General features: G+C 36.6%; 1 long non-coding RNA gene across 1 annotated transcript in view; it reads right to left on the reverse strand.

The window, feature by feature from the left end:
• Positions 1–2,471: 2,471 nt before the first annotated feature.
• LOC123827084 overlaps positions 2,472–24,939 on the reverse strand; it is a 97,462-nt gene continuing 74,994 nt past the window's right edge. The window contains exons 2-3 of the long non-coding RNA XR_006787171.1: positions 4,757–4,829; positions 2,472–2,613 (exon numbers count right to left, since the gene is read on the reverse strand). This is a non-coding gene — a long non-coding RNA (uncharacterized LOC123827084). The remainder of the gene's footprint in view (positions 2,614–4,756; positions 4,830–24,939) is intronic.

Raw genomic sequence — 24,939 nt, forward strand, 5'->3', positions numbered from 1 at the left:
ACTTGTCGGGGGAACATGGCCATGAGCAGTCAGGGGACACCTGCAGTCAGGTCCTCCTGCTCCTTCACTGTGGGAGCTGCAGTTTGCACGCAGGAAGTAACCACTGAGAACATCCCAATGCCAGGTAAAAAGAAATGTGGAAGATCAATGGGTGACATAGCCTTCAGGGCACTGTGAGATGGGTGACAGCCAAACTTCAGCTAACTGGGAAAAACTTCAGAGTGGCCACAATAGGCTCATTATCTACATTCAAAATGGGCTCTAGGAGCAGGAGAAGGAGCCAGAGGCAGGTGAGGGGGACAGGCCAGGTCTATGGATGTAGGAATGGATGAAGCCTGGATAATGTCTCCCTACCACTACCTGGAATACACAGGCAATTAATAAAAAGTTTTTAATCAATAATGAATGTTAACATTCTTATTTTCAATCCTTACCTGAGAATATGGAATATGTTTATTGCTTTGAAACAGACACACACACACACACACACACACACACACACACACACAGAGATGTGAGAGAGAAACATTAATTAGTTGCCTCCCGTATGTACCTCAACAAGGGGTCAAACCCACAACCCTTTGGTGTATGGGATGATGCTCCAACCAAATGAGCCATCTCTCCAGAGCTGAATGTAAACATTCTTACTCAACAGCCAAAGGAAGAATTTTCCTGCACCCACCTCGTGCCCGGACCATGCTGGGATGAGAGACCAGGCAAGCCAGAGAAATGAAAGTGGCCATTTCTCCATGGAAAGGCAGCTTTTGTGCAGTCATTCACCTGAGCCTGCTCTTGCCACATAGGCTGCTGAGCATGTGCTTCTGGGTTCCCCTTTCTCTACCTTCCAGCTGCAGACTGAGCGGTCTGCCTGGCCTCTTCCAGCCACATGCTTCCTGAACTTTAATGTGCTATAAATCATGTAGGGTTGTTGTTAGAAAACAGATTCTGATTCAGTAGGTCAGAGGTGGAGCCTGAGATTCTGCATTTCCTTCAAGTTTCCAAGGGCATGCCCATGTTGCTGTTCTGCAGGCCACTCCTTAAGCAGCTGAGTCTTAGATCACTAGTTCTCAAGTTTGAGTGTGTCTAGGAATCACCTGGGGAGCTAATAAAAATGCAGATTTCTTATTTCCACTCCCAGAGAGTCTTATAAACACTTTCTAGGAGAATCTGAAAATACAAAGCTTGAAATTTTTATTTCTATGAAAGTTATAATTAGGGAGAAAAAAAGCATGCTAAGTTTTTCCAGATCTTTTTACCTTACTCGATATTGTGACAATCTTAGCATGCTTGTAGCTTTTAACATTTTTATTAGATCTTAGAGAAATCCTGTCACTCACATAAGCAAGGAAAAGTTGTTGCTGGATGGCATCAGTGTCAATCATCTTTAGATCAAGTGCAGGAAACAGGTCATCTTAGCAGAGACAGGTTGTAACCAAGCTGTGGAATTCATTGAAAAACACCTTGTGAGTGTTGTAAGTCTTTGAACTCTAGAATTTTCAAGCTACAACTTTATGAAGACAGCCTATGAATTATTTGGGGTATGGCAAATATGGGAACCTTCCAGGGCTTTGGCTAAGAATCCCCCCAAAGAGAGGGTCTGGGCTGGTGCTCAGGAATCTGTATTTGTACAAACAGCTCATTTGATTCTTGCGCACACTCTGGGAAACACCACTCAAGTAAAGGTCCTTATGTGACATGGCTCTGCATTGTTCAGTGTTTTAAGCACCCAGTTAATAAGGAGGGTAGTGATTTTCAAACTGGTCCTGGGAGCTCTGGACCCACAGATGTGTCTCTAGAGCCACCCCAGAAGCTAGCAAAGAGCCTAGAGGCCATGGTTTTCTGTACCTTGATCCCACCTCAGAACATCTTAGCTTTTTATTTATGTATTTATTTTATAAAGGGGTAAAGAAGAGTGCCACTTTTAGCAGCAAAACAAAACAAAACACTGCTGTGAGCAGCAACATTTGAAAATCACTGGACCAACTAGGTTCATTTTAAAGCTCTCTGTGTTAGGTTCTGCCTTATTCTTTCTGTCTCTATGAACCTAGATTTTCGGTGCTTCTCCCCTGCAGGCCAGGCCTGCTTGGGTCATCACCAGCCGTGCCTGGAGCAGGAAGCTTCTCAGCTACCTCAGCACCACCCTCTGATGGGCATTAGATTCCATGGTGTTGCCCACATCGGTGCCTGGACCCTATGTCACCAGCAGGTTGCTGTGGTCCCCACTAATAGGCTTGGGTGTGTTCCCAGTTTCCTGGGGAGAGGCAGTGAGGCTTGAGAAAGAGGAACAGCTTTGAAGTCAGACAGACTTAGAGTCTAGCCCTGACTCTGCCATTTCTCAACTCTTTGATCTTAAGCAAACTGTCTCACACCTCAAGGTCTGCTTTTTAACTATAAGCATACCAGCACTTTCCTTTTAGGGTTGTTATGAGGAGGCAATCAAATATGTAAAGAGGCTAGTATTTTACCTGATACTAGAAGGTGCTCAATGAACGGTAGCTTCTTTTCAATTGCTGCTTAAGTTTTGTGCTGCCAGTGTCCTTGTCACTTCATGTAACACTAGACATCCCAGACTTCCCAGGGGGTTCATATTTGCTTTCAGATTGTAACTTGAAGCTATTTGGAGGTAAAAGATATTTTATGTGCTAAAACTTACTCAAATATATAATATTTGACAAATATCTTTTGATAAAAGAGGAAATAAGTTAACAAAAGCTAACCAGGGTTTGAGGAAAATAATAGAGATGTTTGGGGAAAATAAGACATCAAACAGGAGTTTATTGTCTATCCCAGATTTGCAAAAACCTTTGCCCAAATTAGTATTAATTTTTACCCTAGTTATAACCACTTAGTGCCAATAATACCTCATTTTAGTTAGAATTCACTATTCGATCTCCTTATAAGGAATTCTGCAGTAACATTAGACTTTTAGATTCAAGGTGACCTACTTACTATTATCATTATCATCATCATTATCATTAACTAACTTAGGTAGAATGCTTAGTTTTCCAGCCATTATGCTAAGCATTTTACACACTAATTTTATTTAATCACCCAACAATTCTCTGTATTAGGCTGTATTACCATTCTTCCTTTACAGGAGTGGACACTGAAACTTGGGTGGTAAAGAACTTGCCCAGGGTAACAAAGCTAGGGAAGGGTGGCAATAGAACCCTGGTTGTATGACTCCAAGTTCACATTGAAAGTTAGTTAACACTGAGGTACTCAGTCACCTTCAGTGAGACTTAATCATAAAATGAAAAATAGCTCTTTCTAGCCCAGCAATGGTCCTTCAGTGTCTCCTTTTTTCACTGACTCATCTATATTCCCAAATAGCTGCAATTCAACTCTCAATGTTCAGGCCTTTGAAGAATTAAAGGAAGGCAAAATTATCATTAATTGGTTTTGATGCAAGGGAAAGAGTGCTTCTGTTTCCAAGACTGAGATTATTTCCCTTAACTGAATGCTTTTACCAAGTGGATGACGTGTTTTTGCATGTAACACTCATGTCACCCTGTGAGGTATCATCACCCACAAGGCAACCAAGGCATAGAAATGCAGAGTTATTTCAATTCACTTACTTTGTTAGTAAATGGTGGAGCCAGCATTCTAACTCTGATAGATCTGATTCTGAAGTTTGTGCTCTTAATATCTATGCCACATTGTCTTTACTTTTTGTAAAGGATTTATGTATTTCTCATTCACATTTGTCTTTGTTAGATAGTAAGTATCTTGAAACTTCACTTTCTCTTTTTCCTTTCCTTATGGTCCCGTATAAAGCAATCTATACAGAAAAAAGTATGGGTGACTTCTAAGATAGTTTGTTATCTAAGAGGGGAAAAGGTAGGTGCATTTATTAGTCAAATTTCTTTTGTCCTATCGATTTTTGTAGGCAAACCTTCTCACATGGAGAAATCTTAGAGATCTTCAAAGGTATGTGATTAGGTTTTCACTGAGTATGTACTTTCTCAGTCTTCCTTTGAATCTTCCTGATAAGTGTGTAACTGATTTGCATGACTAACTTGGAGAGCAATGAGGTTACTAAGAAACAGGAAAGATGACATGAAGAATTTCTCTGAGAGCAAGTATGTCAGGCTATGATCTATGATGTCTTGTTTACTCTTTGCTCTAAGTGTTCATCAACTGAATGGTAGTGCTTTTGCTTTATACTACACAGGCGTTGGTGTCTGTCTCTACACCCCTTGAATGTATATTGTCCTGGTAAAAAGACATGAGGCAACAAAGGAGACTGTACAAGTCTGCCTTCTTATGGCATTGAAACACACATACACACACAAAATAGTTTATAGTCTTTATATTATTTTTACAGTGTTAATTAATAAAATTTACTAAGGTTTTCTTACATAAAGCATTTCACTTAATTCTTAAAACAGTGCAGGAGATAGAGATTATTGTCAGACCATGTAGAGATGAGGAAAATGAGGTTCACATTGAAAGGTATTTACCCCTGAGTAAATAACTCACCCACATAACAGAGCTAGTAAGCAACAGTGATTTTAACCCATGGCTTTAGCAGAAGAGCCCACTGTCCTTTTTTAACCCTGTAGTGAAATCACTTTAGTGTTGCTTTGAATTGGAATTTACTTTTTTATGTGACTTTTAAAATCTTTTCATCTCCTTTCTCCATATTGTCTGTTGATAGATCTCTTATGCACAATTATTGACATAATGCTGGAGAGACTTAGCTAAAACTTTTAGCCAGTTGGATTATCCCCTTTTCCATTCCAAAAACACTTACTGTAACTCATCACAGCACTTCTTTGTGATCCATCAAAGTCTTCTAGGGCTTTTTGGATGATAGTTATGGTTACCTATGGAAAAGATTTAAACCTGTATTGAAATTTGTTTATCGGATGTAGTTATATAACAAAATTATACAACCTGAGGGTGAATTTAACAGTGTGATAAAGGTGATGGCCTTATTTACCTTTGAGTCATTTAAAAATAATATTAGACTAATCCAACAGGAGAAGCCTTTACACAATATGAGAGCAAATGCAATATTCTCACTTAAGCTCTATGTAATATAGAGGCAGGAGGAGAAAATAGATTGACACATGAAATTATAAACATTGTAAATGTTATCCTCAATCTTTCTAACTTGACTATGTTTAGAAGTGTACCATTGTAGAGACTGTGTTAACATTACAAGAGCTTTGGTAAAATAATAATACAAGTGTTTTTGAAAATTTACTAATGATTGGGACTTTGGTCAAGATGGGGCATACGTAGACATGCTTCACCTCCTCGTGTAACCACAGAGAGAATTACAACTAACCCTCAAAACAAATAACATCCAGAACTATCAGAAAATTGAACTGTATGGAAGCCTGACAACCAAGGATTTAAAGAAGACACATTCATCCAGAGAGGTAGGAAGGGTGGAGACACAGAGACAGGTGAAGACAAGGATATGTAGTGTGGCACAGATAGGCACAGCAGTGGAATGGGAAGTCCCGCATTCACAAGTGGTGGATACAAATCGAGAGGGATACCTTCGAAGTGAGCAATCCCAGCTCTAGGGCAGACCACACAGCCCAGGGTTCCAGCTGCAGGAAACTAAATCCCCATAACTCTTGGCTGTAAAAACCAGTGAGAGTTAGGGCAGTGGAACAAACTGCCAGACTTTCAGGAGATTCCACTTAAAGGGCCTACACAGTCTTAGAATGTATGCAAACCCACCCACTCTGGGATTCAGCACCAGGGCAACAGTTGGAAGGGGGTCTTAGAGAGAGAGAGAGAATGGGTACATAGAGAGAGTGGGTAAAGTGACTGGAGATGGGGCAAGGGTTGGGAAAACCTCCATAAGTAAGGCAGGAGCACTGTCCCCTCTCTGAGCCCTCCCCCCACACAGAGCCACAAAGCAGTAAAGTGGGTTGCCCTGCCCTAGCAATTACTTAAGGCTACCCCACACACAATTTACAGGTGTGTTCCCTAAAATAGGCCACACTACTGAGACAGGGAGTCAATGAAGCTCTACCTGATACACAAAAACAAACACAGGGAGGCTGCCAAATCAAGGAGACAAAGAAATATGGCCCAAATGAAAGAATAGAACAAAATCTCAGAAAAAGAACCAAACAAAATGGAGATAACCAACCTATCAAATGCAGAGTTCAAAACACTGGTGATCAGGATGCTCAAAGAACTCATAGATTATGGCAACAATATAAGGGAAGAAATGAAGTTTACACTAAGTGAAATAAAGAAAAATCTACAGGGAACCAACAGTGAAGAGGAGGAAGCTAGGTTTCAAATAAATGATTTGAAACAAAAGAAAGAAATAAGCATTCAACCAGAACAGCAAGAAGAAATATGAATTCAAAAAAATGAGAATAGTATAAGCCCCTGGGACATCTCCAAACATATCAACATCCAAATCATATGGATGACAGAAGGAAAAGAGGAAGAGCAAGAAGTTGAAAACTCATTTGAAAAAATAATGAAAGAAAACTTCCCTAATTTGGTGAATGAAATAGACATACAAGTCCAGGAAGCACAGAGTCCAAAACAAGTTGGACCAAAAGAGGAACACACCAAGACACATCATAATTAAATTGCCAAAGGTTAAAGATAAAGAGAGAATCTTAAAAGCAGCAAGAGAAAAGCAGAGTGTTACCTACAAAGGAGTTCCCATAAGACTGTCAGCTGATCTCTCAAAATAAACTTTGCAGGCTAGAAGTATTCAAAGTGATGAAAAGCAAGGACCTACAACCTAGATTACTCTATCCAGCAAAGATATCATTTAGAATTGAAGGGCAGATAAATTGGTTCCCAGACAAGGTAAAGCTGAAGGAATTCATCATCACCAAGCCATTATTACATGAAATGGTAAAGGGACTTAATTAAGAAAAAGAAGATCAAAACTATGAACATTAAAATGGCAACAAATTCACAAGTATCAACTGATGTGGACCCCGGCCCACGGAGTCCATGTGTTGTGGCTGCAACAAACAAATTCACATGGACTGCAGAAGTCCTGTTGAGAAAAAGGGATCGCATGGTCACTCTCTGAGTAAGAGAGGGTCCCAACCTCTGCTTGGACAGGCTTTTGTTGCTTTTCTGGGTGCATTACATCGAGGATGGTCCTCATTTACTATGCACAGGTTCGCTTAAGGTGGTTACCTTTTACAGAAAATAAAGGAGAAGGTGTTGCTAATTACATCAGAGAAGAAGGATATTTGCAAATGCAGAGGGAAAAGTGGTTGAACTAGTGACACTCATCCTTGGGAAGGTTAACATAGATTTTAGAAAGTTACTTGAACCTATCTGTGGGTGTGAGTCCTGTGTGCTGGACCTTGCTCCCCACTGGCCTTTCCAAGTGGGAGCTAGGCTATATTTCCCACTGCCATGCAGAACAGTCCCCTATAATCAATAACTGAATCTAAAAAAGCAAACTAAGCAAACAACCAGAACAGGAACAGAATCATACATATAGAGATCATTTGGAGGCTTATCAGCTGGGAGGGGAACGGAGAGAATGGGGGAAAAGGTACAGAGAATAAGAAGCATAAATGGTAGGTTCAGAATAGACAATGGGAGGTTAAGGATAGTACAGGAAACAGAGAAGTCAAAAAACTTATATGCGTGACCCATGGACATGAACTAAAGGGGGAGATTGCTGGAGGGAAGGGGGATACAGGGTGGAAGAGGTCAAAGGGGGAAAATTGGGACAACCGTAATAACATAATCAATAAATATATTTAGAAAAGATAATTTACTAATGATTGAAACACAATTAGTAAAATAAAATAAACAATACATAACATAAATTATATAAGGGTTCTAATAAGTTCTTGCAATAGAGTTTAATAACACTATCCAGGATTGGAATGACAGTATAGATTTCTGCTTCTTTAGATGCTTCTGGAAGCAAGATGTGTAAATATTAATTTGAAACTTAATTTCTTTTGAAGTCACACTAGCTATCATAAACCTGATTCAGGATAATTTTTGGTTTTTTTGTAGCTCATGTGGAATGAATATTCTCTAATTGTAATAGCTTTTGAACGAGCAGATAACGAGCAACTGTTTCATAATACTTTAAATCAAGATCACTCTAAGTGGTCTCAATTATTCTGAAAGTGCATAGTGTCTATTCAAAACACATTTACTATGCATCTACCATCAGCATAGGTGTGGTGTTTTAATGGTATAGTTTGGCTGCTGTTAGCATACTCATCTTCCCATTGATTAAAAGCTATCTTTAATCTTTCTACAGCCAACCCATCACATCTCTGAATACATTCATATTCCTACCAGCATAAACACACTGTTCTTTTAAAACCAAGTGCAGGGCTTTCCATAACTACATAGTTCCTGGTCCCTGAAGTACCCTGTGGCTCCATTCCACCCCCTGCCCCAGTAACTAAACCCTAAAGGAACTCCAAGCTTCCCCTATTTGTACTATGTTCTCCTGATTTCCAGACCTTGACCATGTTTTATGTCAAGTTTCTGGCTTCCTTTAGTTCTGACTTACAGTTTGTGTGTATTTCTTCCTGTGTTGCCATCCATAGAATTAAAGGGATCATTCATTTTTTGACATTTGTCAACACTCTGGCCTACTATGTATAACCTCTTATCAAGAGGTACAACTAATATCTACCACTTATTGAGGGCTTATTATGTGCCAACAGTATATAAGACAATTGCAAATTTAAATTATTAATTATATAATAGTAATTTAAATTATTTTATAAACTGTTTTAATAATTATTAAATATGTATAAATGAATTATTGATTATAAATTATTTATATAATCTATATAGTAACCTAGTGATGTGACCTCTAACATCATAGCCACTATACAAACAGCACAATTTCTGTTCTTAAGGATCTCACAGTGTACGTTTGAAGAGCTATGTGGTTAGGAATCAGATGACTATTATCTATAGTAAAAAAAAACAAAAACAAAACAGGAGTTCATATGAGAATATTTTGATCTTGGTTTTGGAAAGCTTTTTGGAGGTGCAGAATTGAAGTGAGCTCACAGCTCATATTGAATGGTGGATGTGGCATGTAGTCTTCATTAAAGTTTTACAGATTTATTTATATAAATCCTGTACATTTCTTGTTATATTTATTTGTATTGTTATGTACTCTAGAGTTATTGTAAATTATATCATTTTTTCCTAACCAGTCATTAATGGTACATATTGATTTTTGGATATTTTGTAATCTACAACCTTGGTTGCAGCTCTTATTAGTTCTACTACTTTTTCATTTGATTCTCTTAGGTTGTCTGAGGAGGCAACAATCATATCACCTGTAGATTAAAATATATTTGGCTCCTTTTTTGCCAAAATAGATATCTCTTAAATTTCACTAGAGAGTTAAATAATATTGGTAATAGCTTGTATCCTCATCTTATTTTGAATTTTAATAGAAGTATATTAGAACTGTACTATTAAATATATTAACTATTAGTTTAAGATGAGAGTCCTTCATCAGGTTAGGGAAACATTCACCTGGTTCTGGGTAGCTAAGGTTTTTAACCAGTAATGGCTATTGAATTTTATCAATTTTTTTGGCATTGGATGGGTAAGATGTATATAGGAAAGAGTTGTTTCACTTAAAGTTGGGGGGGAAGGTATAAGCAAAAGTGTTGCAGTGGAAACGCATGTCTGGGTAGACAAATTTGGTTGGAGAGGTGGATTCATGCTGATGGCAGATATAAAGAGATTACAGATACAGACTTGAGTGGAAAACCTTGAATTCTAGGCTGAGGCTTTACTTTGTAAAATACATCGTGGGAAGACAGTAAATAATTTTAGAGAGAGAGATGATGTGAACAAGCAATGAATTTTGGGAATGTTTAGTCTTTGTTCAGAATCTTCTGCCTGGGAATCTTGTGTTAAGGCTATTATAACATAGGGGTGTAATATAATGAGGGACTGGATAGGCTACCCAATCATCAGCTTCTGAAGATGGGTCTGAGTAAGATACCAGTCAGTTAATTCCATAGCGTGGGGTGTGGGATTATATACCTCGTATGTGGTGCCCAAGTAGAAAGACAATAATAGTATCTGATATTGTGGAAATGCCAAGTTGAGCCATACTAGTATGTGAGGAGGGGAGTATAGCAGCAATTTTAAATATAAATGAGGTCATAAAACCAAGGAAAATTTTTAAGGGTCTAAAATAGAAAAATAAAACGTGATAACAAATGAGAAATCAAATTTTTTAAACTCCTGGCTGGCGTAGCTTAGTGGATTGAGAGCGGGCTGCGAACCAAAGTGTTACAGGTTTGATTCCCAGTCAGGGTACATGCCTGGGTTGCAGGCTATGACCCCCAGCAACCGCACATTGATGTTTCTCTCTTTCTCTCTCTTTCTCCCTCCCTTCACTCTCTAAAAATAAATAAATAAAAATTTTTAAAAAATTTCTTAAACTGATTGAATGAAACTAAAGTGGTCATGAACAGAATTGAGTTGAAGTTATCTATGGCTTAGGAGAAAAGTACAAGCTGGAGATACAGGTCTGCAAAGGATGTGAACAATAGCATTAGCTCAAATATTGAGATTTAATGTACTTTCCGAGAGCCAAGGCCAGTTAAATTAACAGTAAGCTCAAGGACACCTTCCTCAACAGGGTGAAGACATGAATATTTTTGAGATATAGAGGGCCAGTAAAAAACAATTTAGCAAACCAGATATAAGAAATTATTGACAGAATGAAATCTAAAATGGCAGGGAAAGTGGAAGATTTGGAAATAGAGAGGACAAAATAGGACTAAGCAGGCAAATGTTGCAGTTAATTTGGGAAGTAAACTGGATGTGTAGAAGTACACAGGAGTGTGCCGAAAGGATGTATGTAGATATTTTCTTGGGAGAAAAAAAGTAAAATGGCCTCAAGCTTCTCAGTGAAAAAATAGATGAGGTGCTGCCTCAGAAGACAGAACTAGACATAAGCATAGAAGTAAAGCACTGTAACAACTACAATGTGGAATTTTTCAGAGAATTAATTAGGGGTAAAAAGAATTTCTAGACATTAATTAGGAGCAACCGTCTGAATCTATCAGGGGTTATTGGGCTAGAAAATTAAGTTCACTCAGTGTATGACCTTTTCCAGCTGTTTCTGGGACATGAGGTTATCTAGGATTGAGGACTGGCATGGGGAATAGGAAAGATCTACAAGGGGGCAAAGTAATTGGATGTCATAGTGACTCCACCATTGAAAGACTAACCAAAACATTAAGACTGGGTAGAAATTCAGCAATAATGTAATAGATTCTTATAAATTATATTTATTCAGAATTTATTATAGGCAAATTAACAGGAAAGAAATAGACATGAATGTTCAAATTCTTAACTGTGTAGTCCCAATTTAAACACACATCGAAAAAGGTGACCCTTGAGCTACCTAGTTTTAGCAATGTGAGTTTAGTTCATCTCTGTTTATCTTTGAGTTGACTTGATCATGGCATTGCTATATATAAAATGTTTGCCCCTGACCAATGAAGTGAAAGGAAAATTGAGTTAGAAATCAATAAGTCTAGATTTTTAACCTTATTTCTGCCACACAGCTATGTTATTTAGAGCAGATGGTATCACGTTTTTGCATCGCAATCCATCTTGTCAAAGAGAAAGGATGGGGAGAAAAGGAAAGGCAGGGAGAAAGAGGAAAAGGAAGAAAGAAAGAGAGGACAAAAGGGAAGGACAGAAAGAGAAATATTAAAGTAGATTGTTCAAAAGGTGTCCTCCCAGTTCTAAAAGCCATATCCATAAACCAATGAGCATTTATTATAACCTTAGAGCATCTTTAACATACTTTCAGAACAAGATTCTTCTCTTCTTTTTTTAACTTTCACCATAAAAATTACTCAGCTTGTCTTCAATCATTTTCTTCTTTATTTAAAAATCTTATCCCCTTCCTCCTCCTTTTTCTTGAACTTCCTTTTCAACAACACATGCTTAAAAGATTAGGACCATGATTTCTCTAAAGGAAATTACTCATACCACCTATTTTCTTATTCTCTTCTATGCTCCTGCTTCTTATTAGGTATCTCTTAAATATTTCTAAAAGATAAAGGTATTACTTCATTACCAGTATTGTTATTATTATAGCATTGATGCTGGTACAATGCCTTATACAAAAAATTATTATTTCTAATATCTTATTTAGTTAGATTCCTGCTAGAGATATTAGTAGAACTTGATAGAAGCCCCTGAGTTAAGTGTAAGTAACAGTTGAAGTACAAGAGTCACCCACTGAATGTTGCCATGATTCAATTAGGACAGAAAAGGTGCATTGGTTCCAAATTCCAATTAAATATAGGGGAATAAAGGATGATGAAAGGAGACTTGACTTGGGGTGGTAAATACACAATACAATATACCATTGATGTATTATAGAATTGTACACCTGACACTGGTATAATTTTTAAGCCAATGCCACCCTGATAAATTTCATTAAAAATAAATAATTAATTAAATAAATACAGTTCTTTTGCTCCAGTTGTTTATTAGTTAAGGAACTAATGATTGAGTGGTCACCTTATTATAATGCTTTAGGCAAAATATGTTCCTTATCTTTATTGTTACTGAAATAGATGACTACCAGTGTATTTCTGAATGTACCTAAATGTAGAGATTCTCAATGCACATATGAAGACTCAGATATAGAATTTAATCCACCCAGAAAATAGTAAGGAAAGTCTAACCCAGCCAAATCAAGATCAAGGACTTAAATATATTTCTTTAATTTTGTTTTAATTTATTTATACCTTATGTTATTTGTCTCCTCCCCCCAAAAAAGTCCTCAAAACAATGTAATAAAGGTAATAAAATACAGCATGATAAAATAAGTCTAGATATTCATATGCTCATATTGCAACATGTTAAGTGATGGGATCTCTAATTTTCTTTAAAAATTTCTTTCTACATTCTCTAATTTCTCAACAATGAACATATATCAGTATTATATGAGCAACACACATAAGAGTTAAAAATAAAGGACTAATAACTTAAAATTCAATCAACAGTGAATTGGTGTTTGGAATTCATGCTCTGATGTTGTATATGCTTGTTAGATGCCAACCACAAGTTTACCTCTGAATTTTTCTAGCATGTAATGAGAAGGGGAAATAATCAATTCTACAATCCAGAAGGTGCATGAGATTTTAAAAAAAAACATTCATTTCTCAAGAGAAGCATATTTATTCTTGTTGTTGACACTTAAGAAATACCCTGTACCTTGACTATGCTTTGTAATGTGAGAAATAATATTTCCAATGGCATGCCTCTAGAAAGCACAGAGATGAGTTTTATGACATAGTCTGTGTATCTCTCTCAATTCTGACTAATGACATTTTACCAAAGAGTAATTCAGTGGGAAACAATTGTCTGGGTGGTTGGCAGGATGCCCATAATGTATTGAAGAGATATGATGACTTGGCTCATTTGAGACCTAGATTTTGGAGTGCCTAGAGGAAAAATATACTACATATACTTCAAGCAATCCTATATAAATATTGATTCTTTATTAAAACTTTAAATAAATTGGTTCTTTTGAATGGGTATTTTAGGATTCTTAGGGTATAACCCCAGCAGGGGGATCATTGGATCAAAATAATAAAAAGTTTTTAATAAATAAGTAAACATGAATTTATTATCCTTTCTGTCAAGCTTTGAGAATGTTATAACCTGGTGAGATTAGTTGATATCTTCTTTAGTAAATTGAGGTAATGGAAGAATGAATACTTTTTTACAAAAATGGAATATGAAGATCATGTATCATAGAAATGCACACGTGAAACCTAATTAATCTTATTAACCAATGCTACCCAAATAAATTTACTTTAAGAAAATATAATAATCTTATCAATGATAGATACATAAGTAGGTAGATGGCTATTCCATCTCTCCCAGAAGTTGTCAGAAAGAACACCTCTGGAGAAAACCAGTGCTCTCCTTAAAAAGTGATCTTGAATTTTATACTCTTACATAGGGGCTTAACTTTATTTTGAATGTGCAAAGTTTAAAACTGAGTTGAAATATGTTTTTGAAAAATTCCAACTTGATACTACTATACTTCCATCCTGCTTCCCTAATGTTAACATTTCAAATACTTTTAGTACATTGGTCAAAAACTAAGAAATTAGTCTTGTTATAATACTATTAACTAAACTAGAGATGTATTTGTATTTCACCAGTTTTTCTGTAACATCCTTTTTCTGTTGAAGATTTGATCTGGGATACCACCTTGCATTCAGTCATTATTTCACCTTCATTTCCTCTAGTTTGTGACAGATGCTCAGTCTTCCCTTGATTTTTTATGTACTGAGAATATTAAAGAGCACTGGTCAGATATTTTGTAGAATGTTCCTCAGTTTGGGTTTGTGTCATGTTATCTCATTATTAAACTGGGGTTAATAATAACTTGAGAAAAGCATACCAAGGTGAAATGGCCTTTTCATTATATATCATATCATATCATATCATATCATATCATGTCATGTCATGTCATATCATATACATGTTACCAACATGATTTATCATTGGTGATATTAATCTTAATCACTTGGTTAAGATGGGGTCTGTCATGTCTCTCCACTTGGAAGTTACTATTTTTCCTTTTCATACTCTATTCTATGGAAGTGAGCCTACATGTAAGGGGAAGGGAATCATGCTCTGGTTCCCGGAGGGAGAAGTATCTTCATATATCCTTTAGAATTTTTGTCTAAGGAAGATTTGTCCTTTCTCCCTCATTTATTTCTTATCAGTCACTTGTTTACATTAGTATGGAGACATGGATGTTTGTTTGATTCATTAGGTTTTAATCCCGTGCTATAGTAATTTATTTTGTTGTTCAAATTGTCCCAGTTTTGGCCATTGGGAACTCCATCAGTTTGGGTCCTGTTTCCTTTTGGTATGTGTCCAGTCTTTTTCCTTTTCTTTTGTTCTTTCTCTTTTAAAGCACTTTCTTTTGGGCTCATCTTATTTTCTTGCCACAGCCAGAGAATCAGCCAATCTGCAAGAAGTCCTTTTAACTGCTTTTTGACTCATGAACTCAGAATCTTAAAATGAGATTTATTTTCACTTAAATGTCTGATGGTTGAGGCAAATTTGTAAATTGTCCATTTTTCGCATATGGATCTTCCATTGCCTTCTTAACTTTTTCAATGTTAGAAATTGCTTGATAAGTTATTAGAAAGCTTATTGTTATAGTTTTAATTAGATAAATGCCATCTATACAAGGTCTGAAATGGTGCATAGTAATTCCTGTTCAATCATATCTTTGGCAACCAGAAGTGATTTAATTAAACACTGGTCTATGAAACAGTACAATTAACAATTTCTGTTTTTGAATCTAGTGAAGGAGATAGGTATAAATTTCTTAGCTTGCTCTTTCTAAATATATTTTCTAGTTTATCTGTCCTGAAATATGTTACCAGCATTGTTGAGGCCTGGACAGCTGGCTAGAGCTAAAAGCAAGCTGTTTCCCCCCATGTGCCATATGTTCTGGGAATCACTCTGCTGATAGATTTATAACCTTTTGCTGTGATCAGAAGGAAGGTAGGTGTGTCTCTAAAATATACTACATACAATCGAAGCGCAACCAGGGAGAGTCATAGTCATTGCCACTTCTCTGGTCTGCTGAATACAAAAGGAACAGAAAGTGGATTGTCAACATGGGAAAAATCAGACTATAGTTGTGTTTTCAGGAAACCACATTTTTCCTGAAATGTTCCTTTGTTTCATCTATTTTTTATTGTTCTTCAACTATAGTTGTCTCCATTTCCCCTCACCTCCCACATGCAATTCTAACCCCCAAATGGCTTTGTCCATGGGTCCTTTACACATGTTCTTTGACAACACCTCCCCTTCTTTCTCCCAAATCACCCTCTCCCCTCCCCTCCACTTACTGTCAGTTTATTCTTTATTTCAATGTCTCCGGTTATATTTTGCTTGTTTGTTTGTTTTGTTGATTAGGTTCCACTTAAAGCTGAGATCATATGGTATTTGTCTTTCACCACCTGGCTTACTTCACTTAGCATAATGCTCTCCAGTTCCACCCATGCTGTCATGAAGGATAGGAGCTCCTTCTTTTCTTCTAATGCATAGTATTCCATTATGTAAATGTACCATGGTTTTTTGATCCACTCATTTAGTGATGGTCAGTTAGGCTGCTTCCAGCACTTGGCTATTGTAAATTGTGCTGCTATGAACATTGGGGTTCAAGAGTTCTTTTGAATTGGTGTTTCAGGGTTCTTGGGGTATAATCACAGCATTGGAATTGCTGGGTCAAAAGGCAGTTCCATTTTTAGTTTTTTGAGGAAATTCCATAATATTTTCCACAATGGCTGCAACAGTCATATTCTCACCAACAATGCACTATGGTTCCCTTTTCTCCACAGCCTCACCAGCTCTGGTTTGTTGATTTGTTTATAATAGCCATCCTGACCAGTGTGAGGTAGTATCTCATTGTGTTTTTAATTTGCATCTCTGTGATGGCTAGTGATGCTGAGCATCTTTTCATATGTTTCTGGACCCTCTGTACATCCTCCTTAGAGAAGTGTCTGTTCAGGCCCTTTGCCCATTTTTTCTTGGATTGTTTGTCTTCCTGGAGTAGAGTTGTGTGAGTTATTTATATATTTTGGAGACCAAACCCTTGTCTGACGTATCATTGGCAAATATATTTTCCCATATGGTTGCTTCTCTTTTCATTTTGTTGTTTTCTTTAGCTATGCAGATACTTTTATTTTTATGAAGTTTCATTTGTTTAGTCTTTCCTTTATGTCCCTTGTTCTAAGGGACATATCAGTGAAAATATTGCTGCATGGAATATCTGAGATTTTCCTGCCTAAAAGTCCTGTAGGACTTTTATGATATTGTGATTTATATTTAAGTCTTTTATCCATTTTAAGTTTATTTTTGTGTGTGGTGCAAATTGGTGGTAGAGTTTCTTTTTTTTTTTTTTCATGTAGTTCCAGATCTCCAATAGCATTTGTTGAACAGGCTATTTTTACTCCATTTTATGCTCTTGCCCCCTTTGTCCAGTATTAATTGACCATAGAGACATGTTATTTCTGGGCTTTCTATCCTGTTCCATTGATCTCTGTGTCTGTTCTTATGCTAGTACCAGACTGTTTTGATTATAGTGGTCTTGTAATATAGTTTGATATCAGGTATTGTGATCTCTCCTACTTTATTCTTCTTTCTCAAAATTGTTGCAGCCATTCAGAGTCATTTATGGTTCTATATAAATTTTTGAAATGTTTGTTCTATATCTGTGAAATATGTCATTGATGTTTTAATAGGGATTGCATTGAATCTATAAATTGCTTTGGGTAGTATGGACATTTTGATGATGATAATTCTTCCAATCAATGAACATGGTATATGCTTCCTTAATTTCTTTCTTCAGTGTTGGGTAGTTTTATGAGTACAGGTATTTTACCTTCTTGGTTAGGATTATTCCTAGGTACTTCATTTTTCTTGTTGCTATAGCAAATGGGATTTTTTTCCTGATTTCTGTTTCTGATATTTTGTTATTGATATACAAAAATATCTTCGATTTATGTATATTGGCTTTGTATCCTGCTGTTTTGCCAGATTCATTTATTAGGTTGAGTAGTTTATTGGTGATGTCTATAGAGTTTTCTATGTATGCTATCATGTCATCTGCAAACAATGACAGTTTTGCTTCCTCCTTTCCAATTTGAATGCCTTTTATTTCTTTTCTTGTCTGATTGCTGTGGCTAGGACTTCCAAGAATCATACACCATGATCAAGTGGGATTCACCCCAGGGATGCAAGGATGGTACAATATTCACAAATCAATAAACATAATACATCACATAAACAAAAGGAAAGACAAAAATTATATAATCATATTAATAAATGTGGAAAAAGCATTTAATAAGGTACAGCACCCAAGTATGATAAAAACATTCCACAAAGGAGGAGTAGAAGGAGCATACCTCAACATAATAAAGGCAATATATGAGAAACCTACAGCCAATATCATACTCAACTGGCAAAAACTGAAAGCTATCCCACTAAGATCAGGAACAAGACAAGGATATCCACTTTCACCACTTCTGTTTAATCTATTTCTTTAAAATATTATTCCAACCTTCCTAGATAAGTTGAACTTGCTTCTCTAACTCCCACATCAAAATATCTCATTGCACAACATCATAATATTGAAAAATTAGGGAAATACTTTTAAATGACCTTATAGTCTCCATGATGCAATATTTATTTGATTTAGTGCTCTAATATGTTCTTTTTAATGATAAGCTGCTTTGGTAATGGTCAAAACCCAGCAGTTTTATTGTCACATTTCTTAATTTTAAAGGCCTATATATTGCTAGCAGACAAAAACTACATATATATATATACTGTTACATATATGTATATATATATGTAACAGTAAAAATATTTTGCCAAGGGAACTAAGTCATGCTTGTGCTTGAACATGGAGAACCAGTGTGGCCTTGAAAATGAGTGAATCAAAACCTTTGCTTCAACACTTCTGCTCTTGCATTACTGAACAAATTCCTGATCATCTCATGTCCTATAAAATCTGAATGGGCCGCACTGGTCAACTTTCCATTCTGTCCCATCATTCACATGTCTCATCATGGAGCTAATATCCTTAGCTCCATGGAAACAAGCAAAACAGAGAAGAAAAAAGTAGATCCAATAACTATATCACCAATTTTATACTATTACAAAATACTCTCTTATATTCCATTTCTTTTGATACTCCTATCAATTATACCCAGACAGTGACTTAGGCAGAGCTTTTTGAGTGTCATTTCAAACACCTAAGTGCTTTCACTAACAGCACGACTACAGCAGCAAGTAAGCATGAATCTCCAGGTCTTTTTGACACATCCAAGTCACATGAGGATTTCCAAGGAAGATAGTTCTCCCTTGACCCAGAAGCCCATAAAGTGCATTTACTCAGTGATACCAGAGAACAAAGGATACACAGTTACAGTAGGGAGGACTGGTGTGTTGATACCAACTGCACAAATGGCCTAAATATAGAAGTCATAGTTGCTATTATTGTTTCCAGGTTTTTTTTTAATTAAGTGAACAGCCTCAGGAGAGATACTATAGATAAGAACGTGGGAGGTGCTGCATTGACAGAGATCTCATGAAATAGCTGTATTCACCTGAACTACCCCATTCCAAGAACACTGACTTCAGCTAAAGATACACTTTAGTGTGACTGAAGTATCAGTTTTCAATGCTAGAAATAACCTCAGAAATTACCCCAATTTTCAAATGATGAAACAAAATTGAAAATTACTAACTGTCCAACCTCACTCAGACAGATGGTCTCTCCTACTTTTAAAACCTCCACAGCATGCTAAGGGAATTATTTCCTTTGGTAAACCCTTCCAGAGTTTATCACTATTAACCATTATGATACTTCTAACGCCTAGCTTGAATCATTCATTCTTTAGTTTATACCCTTTCCCTTAGGAAATAAGATTTTTAAAATGCATGTATTCCCGGTTTTGCATCTTCCTATTCAACTTAAGGAGAAATTATTTGGGAGAATCTGTTTTTAGAAGTGACCAAAAAAATGTTCTAATCCACATGCCACTTACTTTTCTTTTTCAAGAAAGTTCCTTCTTCATTGATGTCGAAACATTGCTTTTTACAAATAGACTGTTCTACTACAGTAATAGCTTTGTCTTTAAATGTTAAACATGAATGACTTCATTTATGCAGACTTTTGGTAATCTAATCTATGTTAAACATTTCAAAAAACACCTAAATTTTTTATATATTTGCTGATTATTGCTTTATACAATGATAATATTCACTTCAGACAACAATGAAAATTAAAAGTCTACAACAAAAAAATCACCTTGAAAATTTCCCCTTGAAACTTACATTAGCAGAGGAAATGCTTGGCAAAAATTCATTTTTGGATAAATAATAAATGTAATGGTTATGCAAAGCCTTGGTTACCTAAGTTAAATTCCCCTTGATAACAGTGTGTAAACTAATGGGTCTGCATATTAGTTCACACATTAGACCATATGTTTTTTAGAATGGAAGTAGGAAGGTTTTTTTCACTCTAGAAAGATTCTGCAAAGTTACAGAATTTGTTTTTTAATCCTCACCTGCAGATATGGTTATTGATTTTAGCAAGAGAGGAATGGAGAGAGAGAGAGAAACATCAATGTGAAAGAAATATCAATTGGTTGCCTCCCATACATACCGTGACGAGGGATTGAGCCCACAACCCAGGTATGTACCCTGACCAGGAATCGAACCTGCAACCTTTGGTGAATGGGATGATGTTTCAACAAACTGAACCACCCAGCCAGAGCAGTTATAGCATGTTTTAAAGATAGTATATATTTATTAAACATTAACACATGCAGCACAGAGGAGATTTGCCTAGCGCACTTACACAAAGCATCCAATTAAGATGTGTTGCTCAAGTTGACTTATAATAAGGAGAACCACTTAGCCTGCATTTCCCAAATTATTGAGATATCCAAGAGTGGCCAATTCACTTCTTGAATGCCTTTTTATCCAAATTCATGGCTATGGAGAACAGAATTTTTCTGGCTAAAAAGAATGACTTTGTAACATTGTGGATATTAGGTTGCTCTTTGTCATTTTGTTCCAGTAAAAGCTCATTAACTGGCATTGTGCAGCTGATGCTAATTTGATGTCTAAGATTATGCGTTGAGCCTTTTTGTCAACTTTATAATGAGTGCACCCTCCCTAGGCAATGCCATGCACATTTTCATTCTGCTGGAGTCGAGAAAGTCCTGGCATGCCATCTAGTTAAACCATCCCTACTTTAGATAAGGAACTCAGATCAAGACAGATTGAGTTACTTGCTCAGAACACTCAGTTCTTTAATGACAGAACTTCAAAGAAGTCTCCTGACTACCATCCTAATACTGCAGTACATGTTACTACAGTACATAAAACTACCCCTCAATCCTCTAGGTAGGAGGTGGGGGAAACTTCTATTTGAAAGTCACAATAACATCTTGTGAATCTCAATGTGTTGTAAACTCAAACACTGCAAAGAGGTGGGGTAGGACATGGGTCTCATAATGAATGAGTGCAAAAGCACTAGGGAGGGCTGCCTGGGAGATCCCACGGGACTGGGGTGGGGAAAAATAGGAAAATCTCTGGGGTTTGGGAAACAACTAACCTATTATTTTTAAGTCTCATCTCTTTATATTAGAAGCCAATCTGAACCCAATTAAGGCCTTCAATGTTTAAATTTCAGTGCCTTAAACAATAACAAAAACCCTACCTTTTCTTGAATACCTGTTATGGCTCAGAAACTAGGTTAAAATCTTTAACTGCCTTATTCAATTCAATTACCACAAAACTTCTGTACAGAAGATAGCATCTTTTTTGTTATCCTCAGGCTGTATATCCAACCTTCTATTAGGGAGTTTACCTTCCCAGAGGTTCCTACCTAGATGCTGCCTCTTTGTGCAGCAATAGGACTGAGTTTAGCTCTTCATTTTCTGGCTGTGCCCTGGACAGTCAGATGAAGGACCAATATCCCTTAATTCTGTGTTTACTGAAACTTCAGAAACCCTTCTTTGGTGTGGCTTCCAGGCCAGAGAGAATGTTACAGATACATCCTGGAGATAATAGCTACTGTCCCTGGAACTAGGGCCCCCACTGTACGGCCCCTTCTCCCCAGCAGCTGGGAAAACTCATTTACCTGACTGGCCCATTATCCTCTGTATAGGTGTGACCTAATGTTGGTTTTTAAACTAAAAAAAAATCATGTCTATTCAAATTTAAGGATGTGATGTGATAGGACAAAGTTCACTAGTCCCATGCTGTCATGCTTGGCTTGAGTTCCCCTTGAATCCCAAACTAGCTATTTAACCCAGTTCAAATACTCTGCTAATTTATCTCTCTGGACTGTGTGCCAGCTACATCTTCCATTTAGAGCATTTTTCTTCATCTATCTGCAAGTGTTGCACTCATCTTTCAAGGCTCAGCTCAAACATCCACCCTGTTGAGACATCTCTGGTCACTCTATACCTTTCCCACTGCAGAAAGGCTGTATTTATAGAGGAAGAAAAAACAGTTGTGAAAACTTAATTCTAAAGTTGTCCTCAACCATAGAGATCAATCAATCAAAGTTCTAATTTTATAGGGTGAAAGCTCTAAGAAATACAGGAAGGCTAAGATGACGAATGAATAAAGACTTTTTGATGTAGAACAGAAAGTATGACTCAGGTTTCTTCACATCTAATCCAAGGCTTTCTTTAGCACCTGAGGTTTTGACCTCATTAAATTGTGATTTTAACATTCTAAACAGAGAAGATGTATTTGGTTGGCTGCTCAATCCCCTTATGTTATTGCAATGCACAGAGAAGGAACTGCTCTAAAAAAATGAGGTTGATATGAGCATTTCACTTTGTGTTTCTGAACTGAGACACATTAATGGAGCAGTCTGAATGTTAGATTAATGTTATCCAAAAGAGGCAGCATAATCTGCCTGCTCAGTAATACATGCAGTTTTGAAGAATGAGGGGAAGAAACAAGGGCCAATGAGGACTGGACCATTGAATAAGAAAGACAATGACAAATTGATATTTGAATTAATAAAGAAAGAAAGAATCAGCATCCTACCAGTTTCTCTATGGTCTACAGTTAAATATCTACCTGTTGGTAGAAAAATAGCCACTGGACAGTAACACAACTAGTAACATTTGAGAAAATGAAAAGCTATTAAAAAATAATAAAATCACTGGCAGTGAAAAGTTGAGAGAACTCATCAACAAAAGGGAAACAAGCAACTTGCTAAAGACAACCCATTCTAAATGTAGTGTTGTATCCAGAGGGCAAAAAAAAAAAAATGAGAACAAATTCTCCAGCAATTGAATTTATGGTAATGGAATGTAAGCACATCAGCCCACCAGAACAAAACACTCAACAAACAGGACAGAAGGCAAAAAAATAGCTTTGCCCTTCACAAATACATTTTTAACTTTAGGCAACAGAAGTTGAGAGATTTCTTGATGAAAAATGCCTGAAGTCCTGCTAGCACATCAGCCTTTATGATTGGGAACTGGAGGATTCACTAAAAGCACCCTGAGATCAAAGCAGAAGGTGAATGTCCTGAGTCTGATAGAATGTCAGACACATGAGGAGAAGCAAAGGCAAGTTTTCTGTGAATGCCAAGTGCATGTTCCCCTGTGTAAAAGTGAGGACAGCTGTTGCGTTGCTCCTTGATTGGGTTCATCTTGACAAGCATTTTTGCAGTTGTTTCATCTTTATGTTACCACAAGATAAAAATAGTAATATCTGTTATGGCTTTACAGTTTTTTAAATGCTTCAAATTGCATGACTTTTAATAGCCTATGCCCACAATCACCCTGTTAGTTAATGGAGTTTTTTTTGTCTAGGCTGATCTGTGGCAAGTCACAATCCCTAGTTACAATCCCTTCCACTTTGTCCCTAGCCAACTCACTTCCCTGTGATCTTGAGCTCATTCCCTTCTGTTAAGATCTGACTTGGTCTCTGACTCTTGCCTCTGACTTCCATTTTCTGACCTGCCTCTGCTCTTTCAACTTTTTAAAAATGCTCATCGATGTACAGCCAGACTCCAAGTCCTACAAATACTTGAATTTGCTCATCCAGTTCTTTATGATTTTCACTACCATCCCTATACTCCCCATCCCTACCTGCCACCCAGTTAAATCTCTCCTTAGCTCATTTAGTCAGTGGGTAATAAACCCCAATATTTCCCTGATTACCCAGCATTCTAGCTGGACCCATTTTTTTAGGCAAGGAAATTGAATCTGGAAGACATTATATTAGCCAAGATCATGTAACTCATAAATGCTTGATTTACAAGCCAAATTTAAGCTATTTCTAATCATCAACAGGATGTATATTAACCATTCAATTTTCACTCTCCCTTATATATTGATTAAGAGCAAATGCTATTTCACTGTAAATTAACTGCCTCCCCACCAAGGATTGCAACACTGGAACTACCCCTGTGTGTGAATTTTGTAGGTTTAGAGAGAGTGCATGGGCTAGGTTGCTTTGGCCTCATGTAAGTAATATAAAGATCCAATAGAATTACAAACTAAAACTATTACTACAATCAGGGACATGTGTGTGCTCATGTGTGCATAGACCTATGTATTGAAGGGGAAGTTGGGAGGGTCAGTAATCAAGTTAAGGGAAGTATCAAGGGTCTCATCTTAGAGGTTCTGTATGCCATATTAAGGAATTTATATTTTTCCTTGAAGAGGTGAATGAACCTTCAAATGATTTTAAGCAAGGGTAATAGAATCATATTTATATTGTTTAGATTATGTTTTGTGGATTTATCCTTCAGCATATTCCATATATACTCCCAACTGGCTTAAAGATATGGACAAAAAGAGGTAAAAGTCCTGAGGATCTTCTTGACTCATAAGAAAGTAAAAAAAAAGTCCTTCATCAATCAAATTAATTTTAGAATCTATGTTTATATCTTTCTGATAATTTATAAATTTCATATAAAACAATGATTAAATTAAATTATATATAGAAAAAACACTTAAAATCAGATATCAGCTTTAGGGTTATTAAACTATTTTCTATCTCATTTCAGAATATAATTAAAGAAAATATATTCTGTGCTGTACAGCATTTAATTTCAATGAATAATTGTACCCTTTTGGAGATGTCCTTGGCTGACCTAGCATTGTCTCCCAAAAGCAGAAAGATAAATAACAAGTGGTTTGTTCATCAAGTGACATTGCTTTTGTCTGGAAACACATCCCATTGCTGTCGGAAGTTAAAAAAAAAATAAAGTTAAAAGTCTTGAATTGCCTGAGTTGCAGTTTTCTCAGATGAATATGTAATAAATCATCTTCAAAGCCTGACTGTATAAACAGTTTCTGTTCTAAAAAGGGCTTGCTCTGAGGGCCAGAGAATCAAAACAACTTTCAAGAA

This window comes from Phyllostomus hastatus, unplaced genomic scaffold (genome assembly GCF_019186645.2).
Source record: "Phyllostomus hastatus isolate PE091 unplaced genomic scaffold, TTU_PhHast_1.1 phas_contig_86, whole genome shotgun sequence".
Taxonomy (NCBI): domain Eukaryota; kingdom Metazoa; phylum Chordata; class Mammalia; order Chiroptera; family Phyllostomidae; genus Phyllostomus; species Phyllostomus hastatus.